The sequence below is a fragment of the Arachis ipaensis genome, chromosome B09 (genome assembly GCF_000816755.2).
Source record: "Arachis ipaensis cultivar K30076 chromosome B09, Araip1.1, whole genome shotgun sequence".
Lineage (NCBI taxonomy): Eukaryota > Viridiplantae > Streptophyta > Magnoliopsida > Fabales > Fabaceae > Arachis > Arachis ipaensis.
This window is the reverse complement of record NC_029793.2, coordinates 53,065,109-53,072,551: the sequence shown is the minus strand read 5'-3', so window position 1 is coordinate 53,072,551 and position 7,443 is coordinate 53,065,109.

The following is a 7,443-nucleotide window of genomic DNA, read 5'->3' as shown; positions in this document are numbered from 1 at the left end:
TATTAATAAATCATTAAATATTAAACAATACATATAATTTCTAAAGACATAAAAAATTATAATTTCTAAATTTCATAAACATCAAAGTCTTTAAAATTCTAATATATAATAAACATAAATCATCAACCAAGTTTTTTTGAAACAAAATAACAAAACCAACATTGTAAAAAATAAAATAAACATTGTCCAAAATATATAATTAAACATCTTTAAATTTCTAATCAATCAAACATAGAACATAATCGAAATTATAACTTAAAACATCTTTAATTGCAAAAAAGACAAGCCCGCCGGGGAAGCTCGCCCCCCCGGCCAAAACCCGCCAAAGCATGCAGATTAAGTGATGTGGATTACGCAGACTTTTTAATTATGGCAGTTTCAAATTTCTATCCCGACCCACCTTTTTTGGCGAGTTACGCGGGACGGCCTAGCGAATTTCGGCCCGTTTGCCACCCATAACTACGACATCAACCAACAACGACGACAGCGACACCCCAGTAATCACAGAGGAAAAGGCATTAAGGACTTAGGATTTGAACTTTGAGAATATGATATGAAACGGGTTGTTTAGTCTAAATCTATGAAGCACGTACACTTCGTTGAGTTATCGTGTTTGTGTGTCGGACATATTTCAGACATGACACTCATCGACCCTCATCCGCCACGTTAGCTGTGTCCAATCGTATTTTAAGGAAAAGTAAAAAATTCTTCTTTGGACACACTTAAATAATATCACATGTCAGTGTGTCCAGCCTTATTCTTAAAATATTTTCTTGAAATAAGTTTAGAAATAATATATATTATTATTTATTAAAATAAAAAATATTATCCCATATCATATCATATTTTGTGTCTGTGTCTGTGTATTATAAGTCTAAATTTAAAATGGGCTAAATCGGGCAAAAGTTGTTTTTTTTTTTAAATAAAACTAGATTTTCTATAATGGTCTAGTTTAGTTTTCAATTTTGAAATAAAAAAAATTATACCACAAATTGGGATTGATTTGTGGTAGAGTTTGAGACTGTTTTGAAACAAAAGTCAATTACATTGAAAGATAAATGTAATTCAAGTTTGTAAAATAAAAGTAACTAAATAATAATTTTATATTTTTAGAGAAAAAGACAAATTAATCCCTTAGTTTTTATGTAAGAACTCAGTTATTAGTAAATTGATTTTTTTGGTTATTCTATAATTTATTCTGCAAAATCTGTGACCACAACCCATTAAGAATTAGTGAAGCAGGTCCAATGATAAAAAAATAAAATAAATAAAAAAATAGTAATTAATAGCTCAAATTTGATCTTAATACATTTAGTGATGGTGTTGCGCGCTCAAGAAGAAGTCAATGTCCTGAAACCACATAACTAGTAGTAAAAATAATTTCTATCTTATTAATTATGTCCCAAGAATAATATTAATCATTCATTCATGATTTATTCCTTTAATAATAAATCTCATCCACTAATTATTTTACCACACAGTAAAAATTAATTCGAAGCGAACTTCTGGCTAGTATTCCGCAAATTAGAGGTGTGCATGGCCCGACCCGGTCCGAAGACCCAGCCCGGCCCCGAACACTTTAGGAGCTATTTTGGTGTGATTTTACTGGGTCTAGGGCCAGGTAAAGGTCTCAAAAATAGACCCGGTCATTATTTTGGGTCGGGTCCGGGCCATGGTTCGGGTCACCCGAACTCGGCCGGTGGCCCGGTCACCATACACAATTAATATTTTGTGTTATTAGTGATGGATAATGGCTATTCTTATGTGGAATTTAAGTATTGTAAACCTTAATATTTTGTGTTATTAGTTATTATAAAACTATAAGTTAATGTTTTATGTTTAAAATGCATAAGATTTTACACTAATGCATAATATTGTGTTATTTGTATTGATTTAAATATTTGGTGTTATTAGACAATATTAGTATTGATTATGGTTATGCTTTAATTTTAGAGAAGAGTTAGTTCTTGTTATATTTTTTTAAGTGAATTTTACCATGTCAAATAATGGTTGGAGTTTTGGAAATTTGGATATTTTCACATGCTAGCTTATAAGAAGGTATCAAGGTAATGTAATGTTAACGGCTCGGTTTTCACTGGTTTTTACCCGGTATAATTGTGGCCCGAAAGTGTATAGGTTTCATTGGGTCTAAGGTCGGGTTCGGGTCTAATAAATAGGCCCGGTATATATTTCGGGTCAGATCTGGGTCACATCAAACCTGGTTTCACCCGACCCATGCACACCCTTACCGCAAATACCTCTTAGAGACCCCGAATCCTCTTGCTTGTTTCTCACTCAACTCGTTCCTCTCTCTCACTTATATAGCCAAGATGATCTCTGCTATTTATCCTTCTCAGCTGTGTTTTTAACCCCAAGTACTAACCATAGTTAACTGCACATAAGCACGTCATTATGAGCCTGATTGTGCTTTTTTAAAATCACGCCCCTTCTCTCTTATTCTCAGACCATTCTCCTTTGATTTTTCAAAACCCTTTTACCACATTAATTAAGTTAAACTTCAACATTTTATTTAAGAGAATATCACTAAGCAAGAAATTTATAAAAAGTTACCACAAGAGAACTTTGCACATTTTCTCCGCACTTCCAGCCCACATTCTTCTTCATGTGTTCTTCAAGAATCTAAGCCATTCAAGCACAACTCCTTGCTCATTCTTACTAATTCTTGCACTTTCACCAAAATTCCAACAAGATAAGTCCTTGTTCTTTATCCCCTTTTTTTTTTCTAACTGAATTTAAGGTAAATTCTCACTCTCTTACATGTCAAGAAAATCCCTCTTGAAGCACATATAGAGCACACCTAAGGAGTCAAGGAAATTTAAGTTCAAAGTGATTTAAGTTCATCACTTTTTGTGATACTATTTCGGCCAAGAAACACTAAAAATATTAATCATTTTCCTCCATTTGTTTGAGTAATTTTTTGAGTTTAAAGTATTTAAGGGATGAATTAAACAAGAGATAAGGGTTAGGATTAGTTAGAATATATTTGTGTGTAAGACCCGGATTTAGAAATTAAATTATAAGTTAATTGAAATTATTGATAAATATTTACTATTTTTAATGAAATGGTAAGATCCAAATTTTTAAAAATTAAATAATAAGTTATTCATAATTTATTATATTTATTTAAAATTTTATTTTTAGAGATTTTTATATTAATTGAATGTTTTTTATTTATTATTTAAAATTTTAGTAATTAAAAAATAATGAGTATTTTATATATGTTTTAATTTGAATATTTAGATTTTAAACTTTATTTTATGAATAAAAAAATTAATTTTATTATCTCTAATTCTTGAATTATAGCATTTATTTGAGAATAAATTGTAAATTGATGAATAACTAATATTTTTATATATAATTAATGTTTGATTAAATTTTGTTTTAAATTAATACTCTACTCCTTAATTTTATACAATTCATATACTACCCAAAATCCTAACCTAACCCTAAAACAGACTACACTCACCTTCACAAACCCGAGCTGCCATCCCCCTTCCTAAACACACCCCCACAACACTCTCCTCATTCTCTCAACACTCCCCCTTCACCCGCACTCCTGCAACTAGGGGTGGCAAACGGGCCTAAACCCGCCGGGCCGGTCGCATAACCCGCTAAAAAAGGCGGGTTGGGCTCGAAAATTGGGACCGCCAAATAGCAAAAGTCCGCTTAACCCGCATCGCTTAAACCACGGGCTTTGGCGGGCTTTGGCGGAGCGGGGCGGGCTTCCCCGTCGGGCTTAGTATTTTTTAGCAAGGGGATATTTTTACAATTTTTTTTTATCAAAATCCAACTTCTCCCAACCCAACTTACAAGAGAATGAAGATGAAAATTGAGTGTTTTGGATTATGTTTATTTTGTTTTAGAGACAATATTTATAATTATGTTTTGGATTATATTTATTTTGCTTTGGAAACAATATTTATAATTATATTTTGGATGAAAACTTGGTTTATAATTATGTTTATTAGATATTTATAATTACAAAGACTTTAATGTTTATGAATATAAAAATTATAATTTGTTTATACTTTTAGAAATTATAATAGTTAAAAGTAAAAAACAGAAGAGATTTTTTTATGCATTATATATATTATTTAATAGTTAAAAGTAAAAAAAAGAGGATATTTGGCGGGCTTAGCCCGCCGGCCCGCCAACCCGCCGTTAGGCAGGGCGGGCTGGGATTTTGGGACCGCCTCACTAGGCGGGACGGGGCGGGCTTCCCCCCTTGCCGACCGCCTCACTAGGCGGGGCGGGGCAGGCTTCCCCGCTTGCCACCCCTACCTGTAACACACACAGACCATGGAAGAAGAGAAGAAGAAAAGGAGAGGAAGGAGAGCATCACTGGGTAGAGGGGGAGGTTGCAGCCACCGCCAAACCATCAGCCACCACCACGCATCACCATCGTCGCCAAGCTGCATATCGTCATTGTTGTTGTAATGGAAGAGGAAAAGAGAGAGATAAACGTGATGAGAGGGAGAGGGAGCTCACGCTGCCGTGCTCCTCATTGCCGCCGCCAAAGGTCCGATGCCGTTGAGCCTCGTCGCTGAAGCTTGGCCGTCACCACCAAGCTGTCTTTGACATGCACATCGTCGAGACCGTCGTCGCCGCTGGAGAAGCCATCACTGCCGCCGCTGGAGACGCCATCACCGTCACTGCATGTGAGAGACGGAAGCATGTGAAGCTTGTATCCTGGAAAGGAGGGCTGTCTCCGCCACTACCACAGCCACCCCTGAGCTGTTGCCGCTGTTGTTATGGACGGAGGCCATCGGGAACGATGCTGTGGTCACCGAAAAACACTGTTGGAATTGGCTGAGCTAACGCTACTGCTACTGGTAAGGGTGTTCTTACTTTTGGTTTTCATTCCTTCAATTTCTGGGAATATTGTTGTCACTTCTTTCTTACTGCAGTTGCCTCTAAGGTTTTCCGTCATCACTAAAACTCTATGTCACCATTTTACTCGTTGGAAATCGTCACCAAAGAAGCTGCCGTTTTATTCCCCTATTTTTTCCTAATTACAGTAAGTGTATTTTGTTCCGAAACCCTCATCGTTAGTGTTCGATTATAGTTTGTTAAAGATTTTAAGATATTTAATGTCTTAGAATTGAGTACCATTACTGCGTGCTTCGTTTGTGGCTTTTGTTGCTACAAAAAACTGCCAGAACTGATGTCGCTATGGCAAAATAAAAGCAAAGGGGAGTTTTTGGCGTATTTAAGTCATGATTGAGGTAGGAGATTTTTCTGAAACTATTTTTTTCATGAATTATTATAAGTCGGTATTGATATAAAAATTATATTTTTTTTATTACATAAGTCTTATGGATTGAACTAAGTTGCTTTGGATTAATGTAATTATTTGCTTAATTGATTTATTGATTAATTGAGAAGGCTGAATATTCTGGTTTGTTAATTGGTTTTGTTGAATTGGTTTTGTTGATTTATTGGAAATGATTAGTTGTTGTAATTTTAGTGATTTTGATTTCTTTATTTTGGGCACTGGATTGCAATTAGTTTGGTATTGTATGTTTGTAAGTTATTTGGGAATTATTATTGTTGGAAATTCTGATTGAGTTGTGTCGATTGTTAAATTGAATTATGATGATATGATTATCGAGATTTTGAGCTTGTTTTGGTATATTGAGAAAAGGGTTGAGAAATGTTGGTTTGGTTGAAACCCTTGAAGGGTGGCAAAGTCTGCATTTTAAAGGGAATGCTGTCGAAATTTTTATAAGTATTTAAATGGATTTAAATCATTGGAATTTGATTTGGTAAAATGAAATGATTTGTTAGTCTCTTTTGAGAGGAAATCTTTAACTAAAGAAATGAAGTTGAAACTTGTTTTGGGTACTTGATTGAATAAAAATGAGTTTTGTTTGATTAATTTTGGTTTAGAGACTGTGTTTTTGAGAAGTTTTAGAGAAAACTAAAGTAATAGAAGTAGATTGGAGATTTAACTTACTTTGGTTTGGTTAATTATAAAAAGAATTATGATTTGAGTATTTAATTGTACAAAAATAAGTTTTATTGAATTAATATGAATTAAAGAGTGATGTTTTGAGGATTTTAATGAAAAATAAAGTAATGCAAGTGTATTTAAGAATAAAAGATTTTTCGAGTGTTTGAGAAAAAAAGTTTTAAGCTTGAAAATGAACTGAAGTTAGTTTTGGGAAACTTGGTAAATTTGGAAATAAGTTTCGTTCCATTAATGCTAATTAAAGGGGTTATATTTTGAAAAGATTTAGTGAATTTGAAGTATTTACATCTAATTGGCGAAATAGAATGATTTTCGAGACTTTGGGAAGACCCGAAATTCAACAATGAAATTAAAATTTTTTTAAGAACTTGGTTAAACAAAACGGAGACTTAATTAATCCTGATTAATGTTTGATTGTGAATATGATTAAAATTGAAGAATATTGAGATTTCATGTTGAGCACAATCTCGTTAGGACAGCGATACGTAATGCTCACTTGAGATAATGTACACTTGAGATAATGTACGTGAGGCTTAGTGGGAACGATGATACGTAACGCCCACTTGAGACCTTGAGACCTAAAGGAGGGTTTTCCATGAGGACAATGATACGTAACGCTCATGGAGGAAACAAATTTAATCATTAGGGATGTCGATACATAACACCCACTTGAGATTGAGGGTACAACTCAGTGGGGACGCGGATATATAATGCCCACGTGAGACTACGAGTACGGCTCAGTGAGGATGGTGATATGTGACGCTCATTTGAGACCGAAAGGATGATCCCCTATGAGGATGGTGATACATAACTCTCATAGAAGGGGATGTTTTCTGAGATAGGGGCGGCGATACATAATGCCTATCTCGGGGATGTTATTGGGTTTGGGCAACCAACCAACACGTGAGCTCATGGTCTTTTTAGGAATAAACATGCATCAGATGCATCTATGTGACATTGTTTGGGTATGTATATTGTGTTTAGTTTGCCTATATAAATATTTTTGTTTAACTGCTAACTGTCATACTTGCTGTAATTGCTCTTAATTGTGTTTGAATTTCATTACTTGTGATTGTGACTGGTTGTTTCGGATTATGGTGGATGTGTGATTTTGGAAAATTGTCGATAAAGAATTTCTCAATGAAATCTCGTTGAAAGTATAGTTCTAAACCAACAACAATCCTCAATCAAAGTTTAATTTGTTTGTCACAAGTACAAACCCCAATAAAAATAACCAAAATATTTAAACCTCGGGTCGTCTCTCAAGAAATTACGGGGAAGTGTTCATGTTATTGGTTATGACAAAGTGATTTTGGGGTTTTGAATAAGAGACAAGAAAAAAATAAATGGCAAGAAGGTAAATGGAACTCAAATGGTAAAAAGGTCTTAGTAAGGGTTGATGGTTAAGGATCTTTATCCTTGTCACTAACCACAACATGATAATTGCAAGG